This window comes from Podarcis bocagei, assembly GCF_964188305.1.
Source record: "Podarcis bocagei genome assembly, chromosome: 10".
Taxonomy (NCBI): Eukaryota; Metazoa; Chordata; class Lepidosauria; order Squamata; family Lacertidae; genus Podarcis; species Podarcis bocagei.
The window spans coordinates 65,503,665-65,520,188 of record NC_138135.1 but is presented as its reverse complement, the minus strand read 5'-3'; the positions used below and the strand labels follow the sequence as shown (position 1 = coordinate 65,520,188).

Below are 16,524 nucleotides of genomic sequence, written 5' to 3'. Positions count from 1 at the left end.
TGCCATTCCTCTCTGGTCGGCACTTAGAAGTTTCTCTAGACTGCATGGGATAGGCATGGCTCCATAACACGGGTGGGAATAAAAGCAGCCAGGGGAGGGAGTTTGGGGGGAAAGAAACTGGCAAAAAAGGGGTTAAGGATTTGCTCCCTTCTGTGCTTCAAGACTGCCTTTCTTGTGGGTGGTTTGCATTGTAGAAGGGGCCTGAGGTGTAATATTTGTCCCTAATTCTTATGCAATATGATGTTCAAATGGAGAGGAGAGGGAGGAGATGGAACCAGGTCTGTGTGAAAACAGTACCAAAAAACACACACCCTGTTTAACAGTATGATATGCAACCACACTCTTCCGAAGCCTGAAAAGTCTCTGGATACTGAAAGCAATGCATTAACATCGCACATAACATGATTTTAAATATATATATATATATATATATATATATATATATATATATATATATATGAAGCCTTACCATAATGTGCTACACATGAGATAGCCTCTTTCTCCTAAGCGTGCTCGGCAATATATCACACATAGGGGGAATCCAATCTTCCCCAATGATCCGAACCCATTTATGTTTATGCTATAATTATGTTGGGTTGTTTAATTTCTTTTTACCCAATTAAGTTTAAATATCTTCATAAGATAAAAAACATTTTGGCTTTCATCATAACGTTGTTCAACCTGAAGAGAAATCACCCCACTTGCCTGACCGACACGTTTCCCCCACCCCCCACAACAAAATCACTGGTGGGGATCTTTTAATTATTAGAAGCCATTTTATTTCATGAGGCAGCATTTATGAGGGGGAAAAGATTGCCGAGAGAGAGAGAGCCTGGGCTTCTCTCTTGCAAAATTCTGGAACGTGCTCTGCACGTCGATTCGAGCCAAGCCGACACCTCATATTCAAACAGAATGTGGCTTAAGAATGAATAAAACTGATAGGGAAGATTATGTAATGTTTGTTCCCCTTCCAATGTTGCCAATTTAGCAGATAAGACAGCAGTGATATACGAGTACTTTTAATCTTATAGGCTTGATAAGAGAAAGATTACATGACAAATATTATCAGATATTACTTCTGGCTTATGATACAAAAATAAGTGAAGGGGAAGAGTTATCGGAAAGTCTCTTTACCCCTCAGGGGCCATGGACAATAAAAAGAACTTCAATTAAATGGCCTCGTTTAGAATAATTACGCTATTGTTATCTTTTAACACACTACACTCTTGAGATGTCTATCAACCACCCACAATATATATATATACTAGTGGTACTGGCTAACCAGCTCTCTTAGCAAGAGGAAAGATCTCTAGTACAATTGGTACAGTATCTGACATTGTTGCATGGCAACGGGCTGAATTTTGGGGGAACAGCTTGAGGTAGCAGAGATATTTTATTCTATCCACTGAGATGGAATCCCCAAGGTGACAGTTAATTAACTGCATTGCGAGGCGGCCACCTCGGGCAACAGTTGTTGGGGTACACAGAGAGGTGACAACGTGCCAGAGGATTGACCATTTGGTCTATCCTGCCTCCTCTAAGATAGCCTGCTTCCTTCAGGTATGTGGGATGGAGAAGGGATCATCTGGTCCTTTGTCTCAGAGAGCAAAATGCCTTGGTCCAGCTCTGCATTTCAGCTGCACTTTTACTCCCCATGAGTTCACAAGGTAGCTGGCAACAGCATGCTCGAAGCGTTCACTCATGAAAGAGTAAAAGCAAAAAACAGCGTGGAAATAGGCACACATCTGGTTCCGATGAAGGAGCCAGCTTCATCCCGGAAAGCCAATGAGATGTCAGCTCCACGGGCTTCAAAATATTAATGCCAGAAGAGCTGCTTCATTCGTCAGCCTTTAATTACATTGTAGGACAGGGGCAAGGAATCTGTGATTACCCCCCCCCCGCGCGCGCCAATGTTGCTAGACTACTACCTTAGTGGTGGCCATGTTGGATGGGTCTAATGGGAGACCCACCAGTGACATAGATTTGGAGTTGCTGAGTCTTCTCCCAAGCAGGATGGGATAACAGCTAATTCTCCATACGCTTAGGCATGACAGAAAGACATAGCTGCAAGTAGAGATACAGATAGTTGTTGGCATTAATCAAAACCCTTAGCATGTCAACTGCAAAGGACACTAAACATCTCATGTCTTGATCTTGTCTACTTATGGGACCGCCTCTCCTGGTATGCCCCGTGGAGGACATTAAGGTCCACAAATAACAACACTTTGGAGGTCCCAAGCCACATGGTGGTTAGATTGGTCTCAGCTAGGGCCAGGGCCTTTTCAGTACTGGCCCCGACTTGGTGGAAAGCTCTGTCACGAGAAACTAGGGCTCTGCGGGACTTGACATCTTTCCGCAGGGCCTGCAAGACAGAGCTGTTCCACCTGGCCTTTGGTTTGGACTCAGTCTGACCTTTATGTTTCCCTTCCCTAATGGTTTTGCTTTATGGGCTACTATTAAAAGGAGGCTGCATTTTAAATTGTATTTTAACCCGTATTTTAATAACCTGGTTTTTTGCTTGCTTGCTTGCTTGCTTGTTTTCCCCTATTATGTTTTATTGTAATTTTATTGGTGTCGGCCGCCCTGAGCCCAGCTGTGGCCAGGGAGGGTGGGGTATAAATAAAAAAAATATTATTATTATTATTATTATTATTATTATTATTATTATTATTATTATGTAAGTGGATGGTGTCAATTCAAAGAGGCGGTTGGAGAATTTAAAAATGTGAGTTTTAAATGAGATCAGATGTTTTTAAAAGGTGCGAGAGAGATAGCCATATGTTTGCTCTTGGTACCTTTGCAATTCTTAATTTCCACCCTGGGGGGAAAAAACTCTTTGTGGCTGCAGGAAACTGATGGGACCATGAACCTTAAAGCAACAAAGAGATGGGCAGATGGCCATTCTTTGTTTTATAAGCAAATCACAGGCTTTGAACAACCCGCAGGTATTTTCTCATTACTCTAAGAAAATCAAGCATGACGGCAAATTGTATGGATCACGTCTTTCTGTGTTTTCAAGATTTTGCTAACTTGTAGCTCCCTCCCACACATAACTTACCTATATCCCTGGGGTCCTAAGTGTGTTTTGCTTAACTGACAAATGTGACTTTTTCCAAGTACATTTGGGGCAGGGAGGAGGGTTAGAAGTTGGGCACTTCTGTCTTTCCTCCATCCGAGCACATTTTACATTAAGCCAGTATCGGGGATTTAGCAAATTTATATATATTTCTTCTTGTGTTATGAAGCTTCTAGCTCAGAGCAGATTGCCAGATGATTCTGAAGTCAAGGATGCATATCTGCCTGCCTTGCCTTCTAATTGCTTCTTTCATCAAATTTAGGTTTTCTGTATTCTGATAAGAAAGCCATGTGGTTTCTATGTAGCTGCAGGCTAAAGACCCATCTGCCTTGGCAGTTTATCATGTTGGTGTCAATTGGAAGCACCTGTAGTTCATGTCTGACCTACGTTGTCTCCACTAAAGACATCTGGAAGTTGTCTAAGGATTATTGTCCTTAAAATTCTAGCCGTTTGCAAATGCTTGCGCATTTTTCTTCCTACTATACCTTAACGTTCTGCACTGAATTTATCTTACCCGTTAGAAAAGCATCCCCCTTGTCAGTGATGCCCCATTTATGTTACTTCCACTTGTTGGGATTTTGATATCATATCATGTAACATATGATAACGGAGTTCAGAAGCCACAGTTCAGTGGTAGAGCATCTGATTTGCATGCAGTTTCAGTCCCCATCATCTCCAGGTATATTTGGGACCACATGCCTAAGTAGATGCCTACAAGAAGCTCGTAAGAAGGACCTGAACACAGCAGGACTCTCCCTACTTGTGATTCACAGCAGTGGCATAGCGTGGCTTGCTGGTGCCCGGGGCAGGGCAAGTGCTGAATCCCCCTGATGGATTGGGCAGCTGAGGTGGAAGCATGTGCCGGCAGGGCTTCCCCACTTGGGCGCTTTCCCACGTTCCTCTGCCTCCCTCCTCAGTGGGTGGAAGCCACACCATTCCCTTTCAGCCAAGCCAGGCAGCACTCAGGTGGCAGTAGCAAGGTGAGGTGGGTGGGGCATTCTGGTGGGTGTGACGTTAACATATGAAAGTGCAGGAGGTGAAATAGTTAAACAGGTTACCCAATCAGAACCCAGGGGGGTGGAGTCAGAGGGACTATAAAACCAGCTCTGGGAGGGGCGAAGAGAGAGTTGGGTGGTTGGCTGGAGTGGGAGTGAATTGGGATAGAGTCTGGGGGTAGGTTGAGTTAGTGTAGCGAAATAAGCTGAATCAGGAACAGTTAGGAACTAGGAAGTCAAGTAAATATCTGAGAGGTGGTTTAGTGAGTGAGAGCAGGTAGCGGAAGATATAGGTCTGGATAGGCACCCCATGATTGTAATTGACCGATACCGTTTATGAAACCACACGTTTGTTAAACTGCAATAAATAAACAGAAGTTTATGTTCCAATTTAACCCTGACTGGACTCAGGATTGTACCAGGTAGGGCCTGGGTGGTGGCAGCGAGAAATAAAGTGGTGGCACAGGGATCAACAGACGGTGAAATGTCCGGGGACCCTGTGTGATCGCCACAGTGAGCACCAGGAATGGGACAGCTTGAGGCTGCCCTCACACGCCCTGCCAGTGCCCATTGGCCATGGCCCCCCACAGCTGGCAAGGCCAGGGCCAGGAGCGCCAAGTGGAGGTGCCACCGCTCTGCCTGCAGCAACAGCACCAACCCTGGCTTGGCCTCTGCCACAGCCGCCGCCTCCTCATCCCTGGCCTGGGCCACTGTTCCCACCAGTGCTCAGCACTCCCCAGGCCATGCTGCCTCCATTCTCTTTTTTTTATAAGATATTTATTAAAAAATTTAAGATATTACAGTAAAAATGAAAAATACAAGAAAAAATACAAAATAAAAACAGTTAAAAACACCTTAATTTTTCGATGCATATTTTTCTTACACTTATTTCCCCGGACCTCCTCATACCTCCCTTTTTTGTATTCCACTTCAATTTGTTAGTTCAGCAAATCCTTACCATTAAGCTTTTACCCATTTATAAACCTTTTTTTATGTCTCTTAAAGCATTGCAGCTGGAAACCACTTAATTTCTATCCAACATCATTCTAACATTCATTAATTTTACAATATTTCTGTAAATAGTCTTTGAATTTCTTCCAATCTTCTTTCACCGACTCTTCTCCCTGGTCTCGGATTCTGCCAGTCATTTCTGCCAATTCCATGTAGTCCATCACCTTCATCTGCCATTCTTCCAGAGTGGGTAGATCTTGTGTCTTCCAATACTTTGCAATGAGTATTCTTGCTGCTGTTGTAGCATACATAAAAAAAGTTCTATGCTGCCTCCATTCTCAATGCCTCACAGGTCAGGCAAGCCCTCATCTCTTGGCCTCGCCTCACTGGGCCAACCCCAAGGGGTGAAGGCCCGGCCCAGGTGCAGCTTGCCTCCCTGTGGCTCCAGAAAGTGGCAGGAGCTTATCAGGGAGGCTGGTGTCGGGATGCCTGGTTCTGCCCCATCACAATTCTGCTCCCAGGTCTACTCCCCCTTTTCTCCCACTCTACGCCTCTGATTCCCAACAAGAGGCATTCAGAGGCATACGGCTTCCAAGGGTGGTGCTCAAACATAACCGCTGTGGCCAAGTCGTGCCCTCCTGCTCTACACCTGACATCATATATGAGGCAGGAAAAGGCAGGGCTTGACCAAAAGAGGGTTGTGATTCGAGGACCCGATCCCCGCTTGGGGAATAAAGACACGTGGACACCATATATTAGGTTAATGGGCTAGAAAAGGCCACAAATACAACACAAATACAACTTGTTGAAGCAAATACAACTATAAGCTCTCCCCTGATGTCACCAAGAGTCGTGCCATGGCCCCCCGCCACACAGGCATCAGACAGGATCCACGACCGCCGGATTCCTTTAACGGAATACCCTTAAGTGAAGGGGTAGGCGATGGCCACACCTTGTCCTTCCATAAACCAACGACACATTCCAATGCCTAACCGCCAAATACCAAGAAAGTTGTGACGATTGCTACGAGGTAGGCAAAAAAACCCAAGAGGCTGGTGCCAATTTGCCAATTGGAAAAAAAACTCCCACCAGTCCCCCTGGGCAACCAGGGTGACCAACCATGGGTCCAGCAAGAAGCTACACCCTACAGAGAGTGGTGGGTGGGTGACTCGTGGCGAAAACAGGGGCGCAATGGCGAGGAGAGCTGGCACGGCCGCATTTGAGTGGCTAAACCACGCCCCCGTGGTGTCTCCCGATTGGGTGCCCAATGGGGAGGCGTGCCGCGCCAGTGATGATGATAGGGCAGGGGGCAGGACACCCCCTGCGTGACGCGGGAATCGTCTCCCGTTCACAATCCCTCCCCTCCAGAAGGAGGAGAGGCTTCCTCCATCATCTGCAGAGCCCTTTGTAAGGTATCGTGTGCTGGACTTTGCAAGGGCTGCCAAGCAACTGATTGCCGCAGCTTGCAAAACACTACTCCTTTGCCTGCCCAGTTTGGTTTCAACATGCAAGGGCAAACATGAGTTGCCTTATTGAATAATTGGTGACAACGGTCACTGTTTCATTAGCTTTTTACTTTAAGTATTTAAAATTATCTGTAGTCTGACCATGGCATTGCAGGATAAAAGCCCCCAAAAAAGAACAGCACACTGAATCATTTGCATTTATAGAAACTTTACCTAACATTAAATTTGAATGATTCATTACCCTTTCTGGAGAGAGAGGGGGGGGAATGTTAGATTTGTTAAATTACCATAAACATTGCATGTGGATGATTAATGTGCTTTTTGTCATTTTTAAGAAAGTGAATGCTTAAAAAGACAAAATCTGGCCAGTACAAATGAATATACAATTGACTATGCCTAAATGAATATATTATAAACAATATTTGAAAGAGATGTGAAGTTAGTTTGCTAATGGAAAACCTTTACTGACAGTGCAATTCTGTGTGTTTACCAAGAAGAAAGTCCCATTAATTTCAATGGGACTTACTCTCAGGGTATTTGTTGCAGCCTCTCAAACCTTGACACATGAGATATATATTTTAGAACTCACCCTATTTCTCAGTTATGTAATTTGTTTTAATGGATGTTAATACCATACTTTTAGATTGTTGCAACCCAACCTGGAGCTGTATGGTGAACATAGGAAATCTAAATAATAATATTAATAACAATAACAATAATAATCTCCCAAAACTTTCATTGCAGCCAGGATTCTACATTTGGAAAGTGTTTTCTTCTTCTTCTTCTTCAAGTAAATAAAATGATCAAGCAATACAGGCACAGTTCCTCCCTCTTATTAATGCTTCAAGAATTTTCCTGTAATGATGTGCAACATATCCAATGGCAAAATTTGTCTTTAGCTCAATGTCCGTAATGCCAGCCATCAGTCACTGAAACAGCTCTGATTTAATAGCAAACAAATTGGACACTGTGGTTCATGTATGTGATTCAGAGGATGTGCCATTTCATTTGTATTAGACAGACACATGGCTGAGTGAATATTGATTAGAAGTCTTATATTTGTTACAATAAGCAAGTTTCACTCTCCCCCCCCCCTGAACTATGGCCATAACATGTGTCATTAAATTAAATAATGACAAAGATTGGAACTGAAAACTAGGTCTGTCTAAGAAGTATGATACCTGATGGTTGCTCACAGCTGTTCAAAATTTATTGGTTATAGCAAATTTACAGCTATTACCAAGAAAATGGTGCTGATCAAGGGTATCCTAGTAGAAATTAAAGAGACTTGGGTGGACAATTTAAGCAATTGGATGTTGTCTCTAGCTGTGTTAAGTTTTCTTTCTGATTTCCTCTCTCTCTCATTCAGTGACATAAAAGTCTGATGATTGATTATTCTGGTCAAAGAAAGATACAAAAACAAAACTGAAATGTAATTACAAAGGTTTATGAAAAGTTGTGCTACTTATGCCTTCCTGAGCATGGCTTTCAAACTAGACGTGAATTTTATTGAAACACGAAAAGCAAATTTGGACAAGAATCAATATAATGCATGTCTTTGGATTTGAGACAATTTGTCGTTCCTTTATACTGGCTGCATTTGGATGCAGCAATAAAGAGTGGTTTAGCATGATATGAATGAGCCTCAGGGTTGTGTGTTTGCCCTTCCTATCAAGCAGGCTCTTATAGGAGATTGGAAACTATTTGAGCATTCAGGTGCCAGGGAATAACAAACCGTTCTTGGAAAGTTCATTGCAGTTCAAATTCATCTTATTCAAAAAGGAACTCGTTCCGGACATTAGCAACAGCAGCATCTTCATATCTGCTTAATACATCTGAGAATATTGTCTCCATCTTTTGCTTTCTAACTTTCTTTATAGAGATCCATTATACATAATTCTATTTTATTTCTAATGGAAGCTAAGTGTCCAAGCCTCCTTCTTGAGCAGGCATAGGCAAACTCAGCCCTGCAGATGTTTTGAGACTACAATTCCCATCATCCCTGACCACTGGTCCTGTTAGCTAGGGATGATGGGAGTTGTAATCCCAAAACATCTGGAGGGCCCAGTTTGCCTATGCCTGTGCTAGAGAAACAGGGGGGTGGATTTTTGTGAAAATGTATTAGAACTTATTCAAACTTTTATTCTTCAAGGAACAATTCACCTTTATTTCACCCAGCCATTGTGGAAATTACTTTCAGGTGTAATTCAGAGATTTTTGAACTAGGTCAGTGAACTTTATCCAGCTGAATGAGTTCATTCCACACTAGCTCATTCCAAGCACTGGCAATAAGGTAAGACCTCTTATTATGGCAGTTGCTGCCAAGTAAATTCTGCAGCAGAGGAGGGAGCTGGCCACAGTGGTGGGGACTGAGAGTCATGGCAAAAGCTCATCATGAGTCAGGCCCAAGCCTTGGACCAGTCATCCTCTCTCACCCCAACCTCCCTCACATGGTTGTTGTAAGGATCAAATGGGGGGGGGACCATGTATGGCAACCTGAAGAATGCAAATGAAATGGGGGGGGGATGTAAATTCTGTGTCTATCCCACTCACAAATTTCTGTTTCAATTAAATCTATTATTATCTCCAGGGATGAAAGAGAAATCCAATTCACTGCATATTTAAAGCTTGATCTGCCAAATGAGCATTTTCTAAAAAAATATGCAAACTGAAACACAGCTATCCTTCAAAAGTCACACTTCTCCCAATTTGGTGGTGTAATTCTTGAACAAATAACGTCTACAAAAATGCATACATCAGGGGGAAATATGCATACAAATGAAAGATATTTGCGTGTCAAGGTCCCCAGGTCCACCCCAATAACTCACACATCACACAGAATTTTTTGTTTAAGATTTTTGGCATAATTTTGGCCACAACTTTATTAAAATACAAATTTGTGGGTGGTTGCGTAGGCATTGGTTGCGACTATCTGCCCCCACCATGGGGGACAGACTGACATTCCGCACGATGTGAAAGTCAGAATAGGGGAATACACTTGGGGGTAACGCGGAGCAGGGAACCTGCCCTCACCCCAAATGCAACCAGGAGCTCATTGCTATGGACCGAGCACCTTTGACAGAGTAGACAAGCAATAGTTAGCCCCCAATTCCTTTAATGGAATCCCTTGCAGCAGCAACATTAGAGGGGCAGGCACAGCCAATCCATGCTCCTCAACCAACCAAACCATAAACCAATGCCTAACCACAACCTTACAAGTTGTGACGATTTGCTACGCAGTAGGCAAAAACCAAATGGCCCCAGCCAGTCAGTCAGATGGACAAAATTCCTACCAGGCCCTCGCTCCAAAGCAGACGACCCCATGACAGGCATAGCAAGGTCAAAGCGAACAACCCTATTCTAGGGAGGGAGGGACGGGCAATCCGCTGCACGGGCGAAAAGAGGAAGTCCTAGCCTCGTGCAAGGAGTTTTAGCATTTCTGGCTGTCAATCAATAAATGGCAACATTAACTTCTTCCCAACAACGAGGGAAGCCCCAATCACATCAGTGGCTAATGATCAATTAGCCCGCCCCCCAACTTTGGAGTGTCCTGGCGGCCCCCACCGCAACACGTGCTCTCCATGAAGGAGAACACACTTTGTAAAAATAACACTAAAATGCCTTATAGGGGAGTTGCTTGCAAGAACGTGCGCTTTAGACAGAAAAATCATATTCATAGAATCATAGAGTTGGAATAGACCACAAGGGCCATCGAGTCCAACCCCCTGCCAAGCAGGAAACAATATTAAATGTTTATTAAGAAAAATTCACACTGAAATGTTGTATTTTTAAAAATAAAGAACTGCAAATTGCTGCAAAATGCGGAGAACTGATTTTACCATTGGAGAAATGAGAACCCTGGTAGAGTCTGCCATCGCTAATTATCACTATTGTTACAACACACCTTATCTATTAAATATTATTTGATCGATCTAAAGTATAAATTTTTGTTAATATTTATTTTCATCACTGACAGAACTCAAGGCGTCTTACGGATAAACCAGTAGCATTAATTAGTGTTGTATTCAATGCTGCAGAAGAGATATTCCACGTGCAATGGAACTTCACCTTCCTCTCATCTCCAGCACTCCCCCCCCCCAAAAAAAAAAACTGCTGCACAGGGTAACCCAACTGAGAGGGTCCAGAGAGGATAGAAGAAAGGAGAGGATGGAGATTGGTGGAATGGCAGCATTAGCTCCAACCCTTAATCTTTTTAGCTGCACGTCTCCATTTTTCACAACTCCTGACATGTAGAATAATGCAGGGGACTTATTAATCTATTCAAAAAGTAAAGACATCATCACATCACCGTGCTTCTTTGCTGAATCAGGATGGCTCTGGAACTCTCCTACTGCAATACAAAGTGTTGGAACTAAGTCACTCTCCAGTCAATGCCCCCAAATGCTGCTTGTCTAACAGACCAAGGGTTTAATGAAGTGTGATTTCATTGTCTTCATAAAACCAGAGCTCAAGCTTGGCTTCCCTTTGGTGCCCCCTCCATTCTCATCGCAAGGCTGATTTACAACACCTCTAAATGCAGCCAGACATTCACAGCTCGGCTGTTCGGCAAAACATCCCTTGCCCAATTTAATCTAATTATTACAATAACATAGATATTAACAGTGGTTGGTTTCGAAAGCATTGTTTTCCCACTGGCATCGTCATAGCACTATTATAAACTGGAGTTGTCATATTGGAGAGCATCTTTTTCTAAAGGTGAAGTTCTCCAAGTCTGACACCATGAGCATTCTAGGAACACAGGAAACAGCCAGACACAAGGATGCTCATGTAAGGACCACTGGTCCAAGATCTAGAGCAAGATTGTCTACAATGAGTAGCAGGGTTACAGGCTGAGATCTTTCTCGGCCCTGCCTGAAGATGCTGGAGATTGAACTCGGATCTTCCGCATGCAAAACAGACTCTCTGCTAATGACCTTTCCTTGATGAAGAAACAAACTATTGTTACAAAAGCTGGGTACCTCCCCATCTCTCTGCCAAGCAGTTGCAAGAGTCCATAGATTACCAGGCCCTCACACAGGGTCTGTGTTCCTTTGGAGAACTGAGAAATGGCAGAAACTGTCTTGGTTTAAGAAATAATGGCTTATGCATCTATTTACACCTATTTACATGGGTGGCGCTGTGGTCTAAACCACTGGGCCTCTTGGGCTTGCCAATCGGAAGGTCGGAGGTTAAAATCTGCATGATGGGGTGGGCTCTGTTGCTCTGCCCTAGCTCCTGCCAACCTAGCAGTTCGAAAGCACACTATACAGCTGCAACTAAAACTTTTTAAATGTGTTTTAGGGACGCGGGTGGTGCTGTGGGTTAAACCACAGAGCCTAGGACTTGCTGATCAGAAGGTCAGTGGTTCGAATCCAAACGATGGGGTGAGCTCCCGTTGCTTGGTCCCTGCTCCTGCCAACCTAGCAGTTCGAAAGCACGTCAAAGTGCAAGTAGATACATAGGTACCGCTCTGGCGGGAAGGTAAACGGTGTTTCCGTGCGCTGCTCTGGTTCACCGGAAGCGGCTTAGTCATGCTGGCCACATGACCAGCTGTACGCCGGCTCCCTCGGCCAATAAAGCGAGATGAGCGCCGCAACCCCAGAGTCAGTCACGACTGGACCTAATGGTCAGGGGTCCCTTTACCTTTTAAAGTGACACTAGATGGCGAGACTGAGCTATTCAAAAATCAATGTATTTTTCAAAATGCTTTTTTAAAAAAGCATTTTCACAGTGTATGTTTTTAATATGTGTGTAGATTCCACCTAAATGTAAAGTGCCATTTTGCTGCTAGCTTTCGTATCCCAGTTTCTAACACTGTCTACAGCTAGTCAGATAAAAATGTTCTGAGTTAAATGAACCATTGGTCTAGCTTGGTATAAATAAAGCTGCTTAAATCTACAAGCCTTTAGAAGTTGACAATAAAAGAAATAAAGCAATAACAAACTATGCTTTTGAAGAGAGGAAAACAGATCTGGGTGAAATGAATTCATCACAGTAACAAACATCTTTTTTGTCCTCTGCTTGAAACAAAAACTAGCTGGAAAAATATTGCTCCTTTAATTTATGGCAACGGCTGGTTCATTAGGCAGAAAGTCTGCCTTGATGAATTCTTATAGGCACTCAAGTAGTCCCTGATCACTTCCAAGTTCTGTTTTATTCTGTGTAAGTGGGCAGGCTGTATTTTTCCCCTCTTTGCACTTACTAACTCATTTCCTTCTAAATATTAAGCAGACGGTCACAGAAATCACTCAGAAGCAAACCTGCATTAGAAATGATTCACATGGTCAGCCATGGGAAAAACAAGTGAAAAATGTCTAATGTTTATAATTATGCAAGAAATGTTGTCAGGTTCCTGAACACCCTGTCTGAACACTAAAGGTTTTTATTTTATCCATGTTCAGCTAAGCGAAGTCCACTGCAGCATGGTAGAAAAACCAAATGTACCATCAGGAGCAGAGCTAAGCAGACTCATGGTCCAGCCACTTTCTAGGCCACTACAAAGGATGGAAAAGCCACCTCCCAGAACAGTCATAAATTTCAGTGTCTGCAATGGTCAAAAAACCCAAAAAACCCTGACTAGGCATTCACATGCAAGCAAAAAGTGATGCATATTGGATCAAAATTTCACATACAAACTGATGCAATCTAAACTGGTAGTGACTTAATAAGAAAGACATAAAAAAGGTAAAGGACTCCTGGATGGTTAAGTCTGATCAAAGGCGACTATGGGGTTGCTCACTCATCTCACTTTCAAGCCGAGGGAGCCGGCAATTGTCCAGACAGCTTTCCGGGTCATGTGGCCAGCAGGACAAAACCACTTCTGGCACAACAGAACACCGTGACGGAAACCAGAGCACATGGAAATGCCATTTACCTTCCCACTGCAGTGGTGCCTATTTATCTACTTGCACTGGTGTGCTTACGAACTGCTAGGTTGGCAGGAGCTGGGGCAGAGCAATGGGAGCTCACCCCAATGCACGGATTCTAACCTCCGACCTTCTGATCGGCAAGCCCAAGAGGCTCAGTTGTTTAGATCACAGCGCCACCCGCGTCCCTTAGGAAAGACGTATTGAGATCATGGCAAGTAGCCTATTGAAAACATCAAAGCTTATTAGGACCACAAATAGCAATTCAGCCAGACATACCTGAAAGGTGTACACTTACTTTTCTTTTCTCTGATGCCAAGCATGTGGTAGCTAGGTATTAAGGGTGCCCATGATCGATTTTAAAAATTGGGAATCAATGCAATGCTTTAAAACTAGATTCCATACTATGCGGTTGCCTTCATTTGTTCCCAGTTCGATTCACACATGATGGTTCTTTTTCTGAGTCATGTAGAATGATGCAACAGTTTCATCCTCAAAGCCCTAGTGATGACATAGACTCCACACACAAGACTTTGAAGATGACTTTTTACTTGCAGGGTGGCAACTATAAACAAGCAGTGTCATAAATATATCAAATCCAAGTCCATTTCTCTCCCTTGAGCCCAAGAGAGGGTCTTCTTGTTTCTTGCTTCTAAAACTCCTTTGAAGCAGTCTGTAAATTACAGCTTCACCGTAAATTATAGTCTTCACCAACTCCTCAGGTTCTTGGAGTCTCCACACTCCACACTCACAAAAAAAAAAACCTCCCATCTCTCCTATCCTTACCTAAAACACATACACACTCAGTTTTCAAGGGAGTTAACAAATTAACAACGCAATGATTCGACGTTTCTGTGACCTTAATTGGAGTCACAAGATTTTGCAGCTGTTACATTGCATGACGTGGGTTTTCTTTCCTCCAGTGCAATGTATTCTTTGTAAAATACATTTTCTAATAAATACAGTACAAATACGAACGACACATACTATATCATGCTTTCTTTTTCTTGTTAAGTACTGCAAGATGGTCAGCTAAACGGCATGATTCCTTTATCCACCAGTCATGCCAGCAGAGGTGATGCTAGCATAGGAAGGAACCGTGTCGTTTCCCCAGTCTCATGTGGTTCCTCTTTACAGGACGGCATGAACGCCTTGGGACATCAACAGTCACATAAGAATCAGCTCTATGGATCAGCCTGTACCACTGGTGGAGGAAGGTGGGGGGCGCACCACTCTGGGTGACATCCCTGAGCGGGAATGACATTTGGTGTGCCGCTCATGACTCAGACTCCCACGCCTACTGCGAGCTGTCGGGGAAAGAAGGGAGCTGCTGCAACGCTTTGCCGCTTCCTTCCTCTCCCCTTCCCGCTCGCCTGTCTCCTTCCCATCCTCTCCCCTGCCTGCCTGCCTCCTTCAGCTGGGAGCGCGGCACAGCTCCCCCCTTCCCCTGATGGCTGGCAGTAGGTGCAGGAGTCATGGGTGGGTGGTGCGCTTTTGCCCCATGCTCCTGGCTGGAGGAGGCAGGCAGGCAGGGGAGAGGACGGAAAGGAGGCAAGCGAGTGGGAAGGGGAGAGGAAGGAAGCAGGATTGGTGGGTGCGTGCGTGGCCGTCCTGCACCTGGGAGCACACCCCCATGGCCCTGGGAAGCACGCCTGCCCTGGGCAGCGCAGGCATATGCCCCACCACTGGCCTGTACACATAATTCCTGTGATCCTTCCAGCCCCTTTATTCCTTGGCACAAGAGCCCAGGGTCCCATGTGTGTTGATGGGAATGTATATACCCAATGGAACATGATTTTCAATGAATCCTGAGACTCAGCTACATTAGCCATGTTGCAACAGTATAACTGTGTTATACACATGTGACACCACATGGCCCTGTAGAGCACAAAACTTCCTCTATGTGATTTTACACAGAGAGGGTTTTTTCTGTTGCTATAACAATTTAATTTAATAATAATAATAATAATAATAATAATAATAATAATAATAATAATAATAATAATAATTTATTTATACTCCGCCCATCTGGCTGGGTTTCCCCAGCCACTCTGGGTGGCTTCCAAAAGAATATTAAAATACAATAGTCTATTAAATATTAAAAGCTTCCCTAAACAGGGCTGCCTTCAGATGTCTTCTAAAAGTCTGGTAGTTGTTTTTCTCTCTGACATCTGGTGGAAGGGCGTTCCACAGAGCAGGTGCCACTACCGAGAAGGCCCTCCGCCTTCTTCCCTGTAACTTGGCTTCTTGCAGTGAGGGAACCGCCAGAAGGCCCTCGGCGCTGGACCTCAGTGTCTGGGCAGAACAATGGGGGTGGAGATGCTCCTTCATATATAAATGTGACTTATTTATAGCTGGGGTTTTTCCCCTTAGTGTAGTTCCAACCCTGGTGAAACATTTGTTATCATGCGCTGTGTCATGGAGTCCAGGGTATGTGCAGGCTTCCCACTGATGGCAGTGGCAATGGACTTCTACAGACTTACGGGACTTCAATCATTCATGGTGGAGCTCCCATTTGCATAACTGAAGTCTCCTTGTTTATCCACTAAGATAAATTGGTATTTCACTAGTGTCAATGGGAGAGAGCTGAGCTGCATTGTGACCATTGTCTGCAGTACTTTAAAAAGAAAAGAAAGAAACCCGGTAAATCATATGAAATAAAGCTGCATATATACACGCCGTCCCGTTTCTTCCACCGAATGTCTTTGCCACGGATATCATTTGCTGGAGACATGGAGGGTACGGGGATTAAATAGCACGGTGGAGACAGAATTAATACTGCAAAACAGATGTTCAACAAGTCTCCATCTAGCTTTCAGTTTTGTTGCAGCAATCAAGAATTCACAACCGGCATGCAGATTTATGTATGACACAATCCCAGTTGTGCATAAAAACAACTCTTTAATTGCACACGTTACTCAACAGCATCATTATGTATCGAAGGACAGATGCTTCATTTCCTTGCTGCATCATTTCCTTGTTTAGCACCATTTGTTTAGGAACATTCTCTCATATTGTCAGACCCTGTGCAAGGAGGATTTTCATCTCTGCAATCATATTCATGGATTCGAGGCGAAGACCTCCATAAACCTCCACTAAGCAATTACATAACGCTGCCTTCAAGGAAAGATGCCAGGCGTACTGGAAAGGTAAAGGTGGAGACCTGCGTG

The 16,524-nt window shown here is 43.9% G+C and overlaps 1 long non-coding RNA gene across 1 annotated transcript; it reads left to right on the top strand.

The window, feature by feature from the left end:
* Positions 1–1,452: 1,452 nt before the first annotated feature.
* On the top strand, positions 1,453–15,904 carry LOC308596693. The gene is made up of 4 exons (XR_014012660.1): positions 1,453–1,560; positions 8,689–8,781; positions 14,492–14,571; positions 15,733–15,904. It is a non-coding gene; the product is annotated as an uncharacterized lncRNA (long non-coding RNA).
* The last annotated feature ends 620 nt before the right edge of the window (positions 15,905–16,524 follow it).